Below are 13,602 nucleotides of genomic sequence, written 5' to 3' on the forward strand. Positions count from 1 at the left end.
CACTGCATGACCTAGTCAACAAATGTTCAGGTGTGAAAAAAACAGGGAAAGTAGGTCACCAGTTTTGTAATATGTGGACACCAGAGTGTGACTCTTCCTTTGAGCAGTTAAAGGAAAAACTTACCTCTGCTCCCATTTTGGGTTTTGCCGACTTCACACAACCATTTGTAGTTGAGACAGATGCTAGTCAGCATGGATTAGGCGCTGTATTGTGTCAGCAGCAAGGTGACACCAGACGTGTCCTAGCATATTCTAGCCGCAGACTACGCCAGGCTGAGAAGAATGACCGAAATTATAGTAGCATGAAGTTGGAGCTGCTTGCCTTAAAATGGGCAGTTGCTGAAAAATTCAGGTGTTACTTGCTTGGTTCAAAGTTTGTTGTCCTGACTGATAACAATCCCCTCTGCCACCTCAAGACAGCCAAGTTAGGTGCTATAGAGCAGAGGTGGGTAGCGCAACTGTCTGTTTTTGATTTCGAGGTTAAGTACCGTCCTGGTTGCAGTAATGCCGCCGCAGATGCTCTCTCTAGGCAGGAGTTTGCAGGGGAGCCTGAAACAGACCCTGACTCGGATTTTGACGACTGTATCACTGTGTGTAACCTGATTGAGCGAGGAACAGTTCTGGATCCTGGTCTTGTCTCTAGAGGTCTGGAGTGTTACAAAGTGAGACAGATCCGTGCTGGGGAGTCGAGGTCTGGTGAGACAGGTACTAAACAGGGCAACACCCCCACACTGCCAGGTTATACCAGAGAGGAGCTGGTAGGTTTTCAAGCCGGTGACCCCACCCTAAAAGAGTTTAGGGCATTTTGGGATCGGGGGAGGAGGCCATGTCCCAGAGAGAGAGCAGCCCTGTCTAGTCAAGTGAAAAGATTGTTGAAACAATGGAGATGCATACAACAACGAGAAGGGTTGTTGTACAGGGTTATCACAGACCCACGTCATGGAGAAGTGTGGCAGTTACTCGTGCCTAGTTGTTTGAGGGACCAAGTTCTAGAAAATGTACATAACAACATGGGACATCAGGGCATAGAGCGCACTGTAAACTTGCTAAGAGGGAGGTGTTTTTGGGTAGGGCTATGCGAGGATGTTGAAAGCTGGGTTAAAAACTGCGAGCGGTGCATTTTGACCAAGATGCCTCAGCCAAAAATCCATGCTCCAGTTCAGGCATTCCTGGCCTCCCGACCTCTAGAAGTGGTGGCTGTTGATTTTACAGTGTTGGAGGCAGCTTCAGATGGCCGTGAAAATGTCCTTGTTGTGACCGATGAGTTTACAAAGTTCACACAAGCGTATGCTACCAAAGACCAGAAGGCTGACACTACAGCTAAAGTTTTGCTCAGGGAGTGGTTCATGAAATATGGGGTCCCAGAGAGACTGCACTCAGACCAAGGTCGAAATTTCGAGAGTGAAATTATAGCAGAGCTGTGCAAACTCTATGGGGTTAAAAAGACACGGACAACTCCCTACAGGCCACAGGGAAACGGTCAGTGTGAAAGATACAATCGCACACTCCATGACTTGTTAAGGACACTCACACCAGAGAGAAAAAAGCGTTGGCCAGAGCATCTGTCTGAAGTAGTATATGCCTATAATGTCACTCCTCATTCCACCACAGGGTACTCGCCTTATTATTTGCTTTTCGGGGTACAGCCACATCTCCCAGTAGATGCTTTATTAGGGCGTGAGTGTGTGTCAGACAGGAAACAGGATTGGTTGTCTGTTCATCAGGAGAGACTCCGGCAGGTACACGAGAGAGCCAGAGAGTACTTAGAGCAGAAGGCAGCTGAGAGGATCTCACTGCAAAATGAGAAGGTGTATTGTCCTCCTGTGGACATTGGTCAGTTGGTTTTCCTACGTCACAGACCCCCAGGTAGACATAAGATTCAGGACACATGGACCTCAACAGTCTACAAGGTAGTTGACATCCAGGGTACCACACACACTGTTGAACCTTTTGAGGGAGGTCCCATTAAAAGAGTTCATAGGTCAGAGTTGCGACCTTGTGCAAAACCAGTTCCCAAACCAAGAACTAGAACTAGGTTACAGACCACTACACAGCCTGTAGCTGAGGATGAGCCTGAGTCACCTGAGGCTGATTTTGTTATTGTTGAGGAAGTCATCCCTCGCCGGCTTGTGCAAGTACCTAACCTGCCTCTTGCAGCAGAAAGTGTTAGTTTACATGTGACAGCACCCACAGATGAGAGTGACGGTGAAGGACCTGAGGAAGGTTATTCAGATATGAGAAATTGTAGCACAGAAACAGAATGTGTTAATGATGTGCATCCAGACGTTAGCGACAGTGACTTGCCCATTATTGAAAACAGGGACAGGCCCGCACTAACAGATGATGCTGGTGGAGCAGGACGTAGAACCTATGCACCTAAACCTGCCATTAGGAAAAGCAAGCGGGAAATGGCTGGATCTCATTCGAACCCATTTCATCTGCCAAAGTCGGCCTGTAATGCAGTCTCAGTCAGCACAGACATGGTCTCTAAGGTTTTGACAAGCCTGGGTGCTGCTCTCTTTGAAAAGGCCTTGCAGGGAGTATTTGAGTCAGTTCATGTTTCGTAGTCACCGAGGCCGTTGACTATATTTGCAGGGGAGTATGTAGCCGGGTGGTAAATCTGTTAAATATGTTAAATGATTTTCCACTTAAATTTAGTATAGTTTAACTGTTAATATATGTAATTGTTACACTGTCAAGCCATGCAAAATGTCATTTGATGTAGTTAAATTATGAAGCAGATTGTGAGTGTATTTTTATAGTTTTGGTTGTCATTGCATGTTTTGACCAGTAAGTGGCAGTGTTGCGGACTTTTATTGTAACTTCGTGCAAGTTATCCAAGTGCATCTTGGGTATTCTTTCTTTTTTTCTTGTGTGGAGCACCTGAAGATTGCGGTGTGACGGTGCTCTGACTCCGCAACGCTACTGGAGTTGATGTTCGGTGATTTTGGGCGCGAGCCGTCGACCACTGTTCGCCATTGCAGGCATGACAAGGTAACTGACAGAGTGAGAAGTTGCGCGATCTTCAGGAAGTTCCACATGTCTTTGTTAAACCCTGTTTAACATACATAGTCCACTGCCGTATTTTGCACTGTATGTTGTATGTTGTATTTATTTTCCTTTTAAAATCTTTTCTGTTAAACTTGCCACATCTGTGAACATTTATGAGCTGTTTGCTCGAAAGACACAGGAATTTATGCACTCCGTAAAACGATCTGCATTCGAAGGTTCAAACAATAAAATTAAAGCTACAAGAACCCCGGAAGTAATTGTGTCCTGTGTGGTATCTAATTCCACGGGCTACATAAGCATCGGCTTTGTGTCGATGCTTAGACCGCTACACCACCGCGGACCCCAATGAGTGTATGTTCTTAGTCTGTTAATGACAGTGTTTGTGTATACTTGCATGTATCATGAATGAGTGTTCTTGGTGTGTGCGTGCGTGCGTGCGCGTGTGAGTGTCTTGTGACTATGACTGATTCATTGTACTTGTGTAACATGGGTGTTTATGGGATGCATTGTTGTTGAGTGCTGTGTTGAATGTGTCTCCGTCTCTTGCTATGTCTGGATAAATTGCTAGATATATATAAATTGTGCATACCGCATTGTTGTAATTGTTTCCTGTGGTGTGCTGCATGGAGAATGCCACTTTTCAAGCCCCTGGAGGGGTTTATGGGCAATTCTCCTCAAATTATATATTGTATCATTTTTTAATTTAATTTTTATATGCGTAAATAAAGAAACAAAACGAAACGAAACGGGCTAGAATGCTGTACAGGACCTGCTGTCATCCAGTCAAGACCACACCGGCGGGAGTTATGCACCGTCGATGTTTGAAGATCTCGACGAGACCTTGGCTGGAGAGATTTTTTTGTGTTGTTTTGTTTTGTTTTTGTTTTATTTATAGACCACCACATCCCTCCTCCAATACATGTGGAGTCGCCAGCCACTTCTTTTCACCTGACAGTGAGGAGTTTTGCCAGGGGGATGTAGCGTGTGGGAGGATCACGCTATCCCCCACAGCCCCCCCCCAACAGGCCGACCAGAGGAGGCGCTAGTGCAGCGACCAGGACACATCTTCCAACCTGTAGACATGGCCAGTTGCGTCTGTAGGGACGCCCGACCAAGCTGGAGGTAACACGGGGATTCGAACCGGCGATCCCTGTGTTGGTAGGCAACGGAATAGACCGCTACGCTACTCGGACGCCCTTGACCGGAGAGATTGACGCAATTGAAGAAATACACCCACTGACTGATAATTCAGACAACTGTAGGCGGCACAATTTCACATTACGTCAAGTTATATGTTGGCTAGTTGAGAATTTGGCTGCTTTTCACTGTTATGGTTACTCAAATAATTCGTTTTAAGCATTGTTCTGATGGTTCACTGATTCTGTGAATACAGATATTTGACGCTTCACTAATGTATCTTCTGCACGGGTTTTCCAGATGAAGCAGCAGATGACCAAAGCATACTTCTTTTCTTTGACTCCAGCAATTCAGATTCAGTGCAGGATGAAGAAGCAAACAAAAGCTGTTTTGTAGTAAGCGTGAAATTACCTCGGAACATAAAGTTAAAACGTTACATTACATTACATTACAGTCATTTAGCCCACGCTTTTATCCAAAGCGACTTACAATAAGTGCATTTAACGTAGGAAATCAGGACAACTACTAGTCATCATAGGTCATAAGTGCATATAAACAAGCATCTAAGAGCAAAACCAGTGCTAAAGTAAAAGTGCAAGAAAGATTTTTTTTAAATGAGTGAATACAATAAGTGCTAAGAGCAAGTAACAGGGTAGTAGTTCTTAAAGAGGTGAGTTTTCAACCTGCGCCGAAAGATGGGCAGCGACTCCACTGTCCTGACATCAGTGGGGAGTTCATTCCACCACTGTGGGGCCAGGACAGAAAAGAGCCGTGACCGGGTCGATCGGCAGCAGGGGCTTCTGAGCGACGGGGCAACCAGGCGCCCCGAGGCAGCAGAGCGAAATGGTCGGGCGGGGGTGTAGGGCTTGACCATGGCCTGGAGATAGGAAGGAGCTGTTCCTTTCACTGCCCTGTAGGCTAGCACCGGAGTCTTAAACTGGATGCGAGCAGCTGCTGGGAGCCAGTGTAGGGACATGAGAAGGGGAGTTGTGTGGGAGAACTTAGGGCGGTTGAACACCAGACGAGCTGCAGCTTTCTGAACAAGCTCCAGAGGTCTGATGGCCGACGCCGGGGCGCCGGCAAGGACGAAGTTGCCGTAGTCCAGCCAGGAGATGACCAGAGCCTGGATGAGCACCTGTGCCGTCTCGTCAGTGAGGAATGGGCGATTCCTCCTGATGTTATAGAGCAGAAATCTGCAGGAGCGAGCAACCGATGCAACGTTTTCAGCAAACGACAGTTGGTCGTCCAGGATCACACCCAGATTCCTCACAGTCCGATTTGGCGTCACCACGGTGTTGTCAATGGTGATGGCCAGGTCTTGGTGTGGGCAACCTTTCCCCGGGAGGAACATCAGTTCTGTCTTGTCCAGATATATATATAGGCTTATCCAGAGCTCAAGCTTCAGATGGAAAACCCAAAATGTTTCACCTACATGTTTCATTTTTCCAACATCAGCTTTACACTCTGTAAGGGAATGATGAAAGCAATTATACGATAAGCAACTGAATTATAAACAATCCCAAAAGCCACTGAGTGAAGTTCCTAGAGAATACGTTTTAACAGGTTAAAACCACATTCATTGCACTAAAGCTGGCTGTTTGAGATGCAAACATTTCTAGGTTAAGGTTAGGGTAAGTGTCAAGGTAAGGTTAGGTTGCGGTTATATTAGATTGGCTTTGATATTTCCCCCGTGTCAAAGGCACGACATCACAGCAACGTGACCTGTCCGTTGCAGTGATGGTGATGATGATGTAATTGCCGGAGTTCAGCGCAGCAGTGTCCCCTTAAACCACCAACACCACACCCACACCCACTCCAGCAGCACAGAAGGACAAAGACGTATTGTGTGCAGGCCCAGAGAAGGAGACGGAAAGAGGAGGGGGGGGGGGCAATGGTGTGGAGCCGCTCTGCTGTTTCACAGTACCCGCAGTGCAAACTAAACATTTCCTTCTTTTTTGTATGTTTGTTTTGTTTTTAAATGTCCCTTTACATTCGGTTTTTTAAAAGAGGATTGGTTTCAATAAAGCTTTTACTTTTCAACGTGTTCCTCATAAATGTTTCCTTTCCCCACCAATAAACTGATATTCATATCATTGATTGTAATGCAGCCCATACTACTACTACTACTACTGCTGCTGCTACTTTCGGCTGCTCCCGTTAGGGGTCGCCACAAGCGGATTTCCATCTCTTCCTGTCCTCTGCATCTTCCTCTGTCACACCAGCCACCTGCATGTCCTCCCTCACCACACCCATAAACCTCCTCTTTGGCCTTCCTCTTTTCCTCTTTCCTGGCAGCTCCGCACATGTCCAAGACATCTCAATCTTGCCTCTCTCGCTTTGTCTCCGAACCGTCCAACCTGAGCTGTCCCTCTAATGTCCTCGTTCCTAATCCTGTCCTTCGTTACTCCCAGTGAAAATCTTAGCATCTTAGACTCTGCCACCTCCAGCTCCGCCTCCTGTCTTTTCGTCAGTGCCACCACCTCCAAACTATGGCATAGCTGGTCTCACAACCATCTTGTAAACCTTCCCTTTAACTCTTGCTGGTACCCTTCAGTCACAAATCACTCCTGACACTCTTCACCCACTCCACCCTGCCTGCACTCTCTTCTTCACCTCTCTTCTGCACTTCCCATTACTTTGGGCAGTTGACCCCTAGTATCTAAACTCATACGCCTTCGTCACCTCCACTTGCATTCACGCCATTCAACTCTCCTCCCTCTCATTCACGCATAGGTATTCCGTCTTGCTCCTACTGACTTCCATTCCTCTTCTCTCCAGTGCATACCTCCACCTCTCCAGGCTCTCCTCAACCTGCACCCTACTCTTGCTACAGATCACAATGTCATCTGCGAACATCATCGTCCATGGAGACTCCTGCCTGATCTCGTCCGTCAACCTGTCCATCACCATTGCAAGCAAGAAAGGGCTCAGAGCCGATCCTTGATGTAATCCGACCTCCACCTTGAACCCATCTGTCATTCCAACCACACACCTCACCATTATCACACTTCCCTCATACATATCCTGCACCACTCCTACTTCTCTGCAGCTCCTGACTTCCTCATACAATACCACACCTCCTCTCTCGGCATCCTGTCGTACCCACACCCACCCACACTCTCTCTCTCTCCTAATCTCCTAATCCTGAGAGCAGGATAACCGGTTTGGATAATGGTGGATGGATGTATCCAGCCAATTAGCATACTCTTCCGAGCCGTCGCGGTCGCTCCCTGCCGAGAAGGGTTGCAGACTACCACAGGCCTCCTCCGACACATGTGGAGTCACCAGCCGCTTCTGACAGTGAGGAGTTTCGCTAGGGGGACATAGCGCATGGGAGGATCACGCCCCGACCGACCGACCGACCGACCAACTAGAGGAGGTGCTAGTGCAGCGACCAGGACACATACCCACATCCGACTTCCCACCCGCAGACACGGCCAATTGTGTCTGGAGGGATGCCCGACAAAACCGGAGGTAACGCGGGGATTCAAACCGCCGAGCCTCGTGTTGGTAGGCAACGGACTAGACCGCCGCGCCACAGGATAAGCGGTTTGGATAATGGATGAATGGATCCTGTTTCAACGTTATATCCTTCCCTCACTCAGATGTGTGACTATGTGCTTTTTCCCCCCTCGTTTTGTTTTGTTTTGTTGTCTGCATGGTGATGCTGGTCGCGTGGCTCGGGTCCTGGACTGTTCCGGTGGCGTCTGAACTCTGCTTGACATTCTCCTCATTATATTCTTCATGTGTTTTATAATTCCATTATAATTCTGTTAGCCTCTTTCAATGTTGTATTTTGTAAATTGTGTAAACACAACATTCATTGCACGTTGCTGTCCGTCTCGGGAGAGAGATCCCTCCTCTGTTGCTCTCCCTGAGATTTCTCCCTATTTTTTTCCTCCCTGTTCATATTATTCATTTATTTATTTTAGGGCGTTGTTCCTTATCCGATGCGAGGGTCTAAGGACAGGATGTTGTATTGCTGCAAAGCCCCCTGACGCAACTGTAATTTGTGATATTTGGCTATACAAATATAACTGACTTGACTTACAATAACAACGACCAAGCCTGTATTATAATTGACCCAGGATGTAACCAATAGCGATAGATCTATCATCCAATCACGAGTGAGTTTTCATTTTAAATGTCTGTGGTTTCATCCAATGAATGTCTGAGTGAGGCCAGCCATGCCAGGATTCACTGCAATTCCGATGATAATTAGAATCCTTCACACCTTCGCCATGCCCTCCCCACCCCCGCAGAGAGCCCCCACCCACCTGGGAGCGTTCTCGACAATTTATGGCGCAGGCGATGCGCCACAGCCGTTATCTACCGGGATTTAGTGAGGTTTTGCAGACCCCCACCGGTTCGGGGATGGGCCTCCCTGGAACTTTATATGTCGGTTTCTGCTTTCATTTTTCACCCGTCTGTATGTCTGCTAATATACTGCTCAAAAAAATAAAGGGAACACCTAAAAACACAATATAGACCTCGATGAATGAAATATTTCAGCTGAAAATCTTTATTTATTAGACAGAGGAATGTGTTTAGAGCAAAATAACCTAAGAATGATCAATGGAAATCAAAATCATTAGCCCATTAAGGTCTGGATTCAGAATCATACTCAAAATCAAAGTGGAAAATGAGAACATAGGCTAATCCAACTTCTGTGGAAATTCTTCAAGACGATTCAAAATGAGGCTCAGTAGTGTGTGTGGCCTCCACGTGCCTGTATGCACTCCCTACAACGTCTGGGCATGCTCCTGATGAGACGACGGATGGTCTCCTGAGGGATCTCCTCCCAGACCTGGATCAAGGCATCGGTCAACTCCTGGACAGTCTGTGGTGCGACATCGCGTTGGCGGATGGTACGAGACATGATGTCCCAGAGGTGCTCGATTGGATTCAGGTCTGGGGAACGTGCAGGCCAGTCCATAGCAGCAATGCCCTCGACATACAGGAACTGCTGACACACTCTGGCCACATGAGGACGAGCATTTTCATGCATGAGCAGGAACCCAGGGCCCACTGCACCAGCATATGGTCTGACAATGGGTCTGAGGATCTCATCCCGGTACCTAATGGCAGTCATGGTACCTCTGGCTAGCACGTAGAGGTCTGTGCGGCCCTCCAAGGATATGCCTCCCCAGACCATCACTGACCCACCGCCAAACCGGTCATGCTGGAGGATGTTGCAGGCAGCAGAATGTTCTCCACAGCGTCTCCAGACTCTCTCACATCTGTCACATGTGTTCAGTGTGAACCTGCTCTCATCTGTGAAGAGCACAGGGCGCCAATGGCGAATCTGCCAACCAAGACGTTCTCTGGCAAAGGTCAATCGGGCTGCACGGTGTTGGGCTGTGAGCACAGGCCCCAATTGTGGACGTCGGGCCCTCATACCATCCTCATGCATTCTGTTTCTCACTGTTTGAGCAGAAACCTGCACATTAGTGGCCTGTTGAAGGTCGTTTTGTAGGGCTCCGGCAGTGCTCCTCCTGTTCCTCCTTGCACAAAGGACCAGATAGCGGTCCTGCTGTGGGGTTGTTGTCCTCCTGCGGCCCCCTCCACGTCTCCTGGTGTACTGGCCTGTCTCCTGGTACCTTCTCCATGCTCTGGACACTGTGCTGGGAGACACATCAAATCTTCTTGCCACAGCACGCATTGATGTGCCATCCTGGATGAGCTGCACTACCTGAGCAACTTCTGTAGGTTGCAGATACCGCCTCATGCCACCTCTAGTGGTGAGGGCACTAGCAAAATGAAAAACTAACCAAAGATCGGCCAGAAAAGATGAGGACAGGCAAATGGTCTGTGGCCACCATCGGCAAATCCATTCCTTTTATAGGGGTTGTCTTGCAAATTGTCTAATTTCCACCTGGTGGAAATTAGACAATTTACCAACAGGTGAAATTGATTCACAAATCAGTGTTGCTTCCTAACTGGACAGGTTGATATCTCAAAAGTGTGATTGACTTGGAGCTACATTGCATTGCTTATGTGTTCCCTTTATTTTTTTGAGCAGTGTAGTAAAGAACATATTGTAACGACTTCGGTACACAGCCGCGGGAACCGCCACAGCCGGGACGCGAATCCGTATCTCCTACTCCGCAAGCGACAACGTTAACCAGTCGACTAAAGGGTCCGATCCGTTAGCCAAGAACCAACGTGTCTACTTATTCATGCACGTTACAGTATGTTTAGTCCAATCAGACAAGATTTGAAAATTGAAAAAATAGATTATGTATTATTTCATCCATCCATTCCATCCGTTATCCAAACCGCTTATCCTGCCCTCAGGGTCGCGGGGATGCTGGAGATTATCCCAGGCCAGCGGTCACTGGGCGGCAGGCGGGCAGACACACCCTGGATAGGCCGCCAGGCCATCACAGGGCCGAAATTCTGTTTTATATAAACAAATAGCCTACCATAATTTGGTATTACACACACTTGCACTTTATTTGTGCAAATGTATGACAATTACCAGGGCAAAAAAGAAAAAGAATTCAGACTTACCAATTTAGTGTGCATAAATTTAGGGGTTGTTGGTGATGACAAATGGCCTCCCAACTGGAACCATAAGAATCATTACTTTGAATACTTGATTTAACTAACTTTATATGATCACTTTTATTATCTTTATGCATGGACATAAATACCCCTTGATTACAGTAAACAATTACGTAACTTTTAAATATTATCTTATTTGATGAATACAATTTGTCAAAGAGGGACACCAATTTGCCCGGCGTTCCTAGTTTTGCTCCTATATATAGAAGTGTACTAGTAAGCTTTGTCCCATACACCCATCGCATATGTACTTCTGTAAATGTTCATACTGTGGTGACCCACATCTATATAACTAGAGACATTCACCTGAGAGATAATGCACTTCCGCTTCCGGTTCAGAGTTCAGTGTCGTTGTCGAATGTATGACATGAAAAGTTGGAGCTAGTAAACTACCTCGACTACGTCTACTCTCACGTCTCCTGTCTCGTTGTTTTCTAACTCCACATTGGTAACCCCGACGTGATCGAACTACTAATACGAGTATGTCTGACAACGACGACGCCGGTGCTAACAACATGGCTATTGCTAACGCTAGCATTTACACCGCTACTGTGAAGCTACCCGACTTTTGGCAGCATAATCCACGGCCGTGGTTTCAACATGTGGAAGCCCAGTTCCAGCTGAGAGGGATAACGCAGGATGCAACGCAGTACTTCCACGTAGTGGCGGCGTTAGACGCATCGACAACGGCGCGAGCAATGACACTGTTGGAAGCTCCGCCAGCTGCTGGCAAGTACGATGCTATAAAGACATTCCTCCTGAAACTATTTGAACTGTCGGAGCTGGAGAAGGCAGACCGTTTACTGTCCCCGAATGGCCTCGGCGACGGCAAACCGTCTGAGTTAATGGAAAAAATGCTGTCTGTGCTGGGATCGGCTGATCCGGCCTTTCTTTTCACACACATTTTTCTGAGGCAGCTCCCCGCACCTGTACGCACAGCACTGGCCAGTTCTCCTCTCGCCGCCTCCAAGGACTACCGTTCTCTGGCTGCTGAAGCAGACAGGGTTTTCCTGGCCAACCGGCAACAGTTTGTGCACGCCCTGCTACCCCACCAGACCGCCCCACCACCACCTGTGTACGACTATATGGACACCGCGGCTGCGGTGACAGCCCGCCGCCAACCTGACGACAGGCTCTGTTATTACCATGCCAGGTTTGGGGCAAAAGCAAAACGGTGTCGCAAACCCTGCAGTTACAGGGTTCAGGGAAAAGCCAAGGCCGGCGCTCGTTAACGGCTATGGGCGCCGGCCGTGACTGCAAGCTGTTGTTCATCAGAGACTCCTTGTCGGGCCGGCGGCTGCTGGTTGACTGGCGCTCAACGCAGCATACTACCAGCACAAGCTGTGGACACGATGACCGACAGTCACGGCCCCCAGATGGACGCCGCCAACGGCACGTCCATTCGGACGTACGGTATCAGACATGTGGACGTGTGTTTTGGCGGCCGACGTTTCGGCTGGGACTTTGTGATGGCTGCTGTATCCACCCCGCTCCTAGGTGCGGATTTCCTCTGTGCTTTCAACCTGCTGGTGGATGTTAAAAACTGTCGCGTGATTGATGCCGTCTCTTTTGCGTCATACCCCTGCACGATTGGGGGCGCTGGAGCGCTGTGCCTCGCTAACACACTCTCCACCGGGGATCCATACCAACGCCTGCTCGCAAATTTCCCCGAGCTCACCACACCCACCTTCTCCTCGGCGGTGGCCAAGCACGGCGTGGAACATCATATCACCACAGTGGGCCCCCCAGTTTACGCCCGGGCCCGACGCCTCGACTCGGCCAAACTCGCAATAGCCAGGGAGGAGTTTTCGACTATGGAGCGCCTCGGCATTGTCCGCCGTTCTGACAGCCCGTGGGCTTCCCCTCTTCACATGGTTACTAAGGCCAACGGGGGTTGGCGCCCGTGCGGGGACTACCGTCGCCTAAACAATGCCACGACCCCCGACCGGTACCCCATACCGCACATACACGATTTCTCTACCCACCTGGCGGGCGCTGCCATCTATTCCAAAATCGACTTAGTGCAGGGGTATCACCAAGTGCCGGTCCACCCACTGGATGTCCCAAAAACGGCTGTCATCACACCCTTTGGGCTCTTTGAGTTTTTACGTATGCCTTTCGGCCTTAAAGGGGCGGCGCAGACGTTTCAGCGCCTTATGGATTCTGTGCTCCGCGACATGCCATTTTTGTTTGTGTACTTAGACGACATCCTCGTGGCCAGCGCGTCGGCGGAGGAACACATGACGCACCTCAGACAGCTGTTTGACAGGCTCAGCGAACACGGCCTCATCATCAACCCAGCCAAGTGTCAGTTCGGGGAGTCGTCCATCACCTTCCTCGGGCACCACATCACTCCACAGGGGGCCGTTCCCCTCCCTGCCAGGGTTGAGGCTGTCACCATGTTCCCCCGCCCCCGCACTGTACAGTCGCTGCAGGAATTCCTGGGCATGGTGAACTTTTATAACCGTTTCCTGCCCCGTGCCGCCCACATCATGCGTTCCCTGTTTGAGGCCCTGCGGGGTAAGAAGTCTAAGGACGAGCTGGACTGGTCCTCGGGGATGGACGAGGCTTTTGTGGCCGCCAAGACCGCGCTGGCCAACGCTGCGCTGCTAGCTCACCCGTCGCCTTTCGCCCCCATAGCCCTTACAACGGATGCCTCCGACTACGCCGTGGGGGCCGTGTGTGAGCAGTGGGTTGGGGGGGGGGGCTGGCAGCCGTTGGCGTTCTTCAGTAAACAACTCCGTGAGAGCGAGCGCAAATACAGCACCTTTGATAGGGAACTACTGGGTCTCTTCCTCGCAACCAGACACTTTAGGTTCCTATTGGAGGGCCGACAGTTCACCGCTTTCGTGGACCACAAACCGCTGACGTTCTGTATGGCCAAAA

The sequence above is a fragment of the Lampris incognitus genome, chromosome 1 (assembly GCF_029633865.1).
Source record: "Lampris incognitus isolate fLamInc1 chromosome 1, fLamInc1.hap2, whole genome shotgun sequence".
NCBI classification, from domain to species: Eukaryota; Metazoa; Chordata; class Actinopteri; order Lampriformes; family Lampridae; genus Lampris; species Lampris incognitus.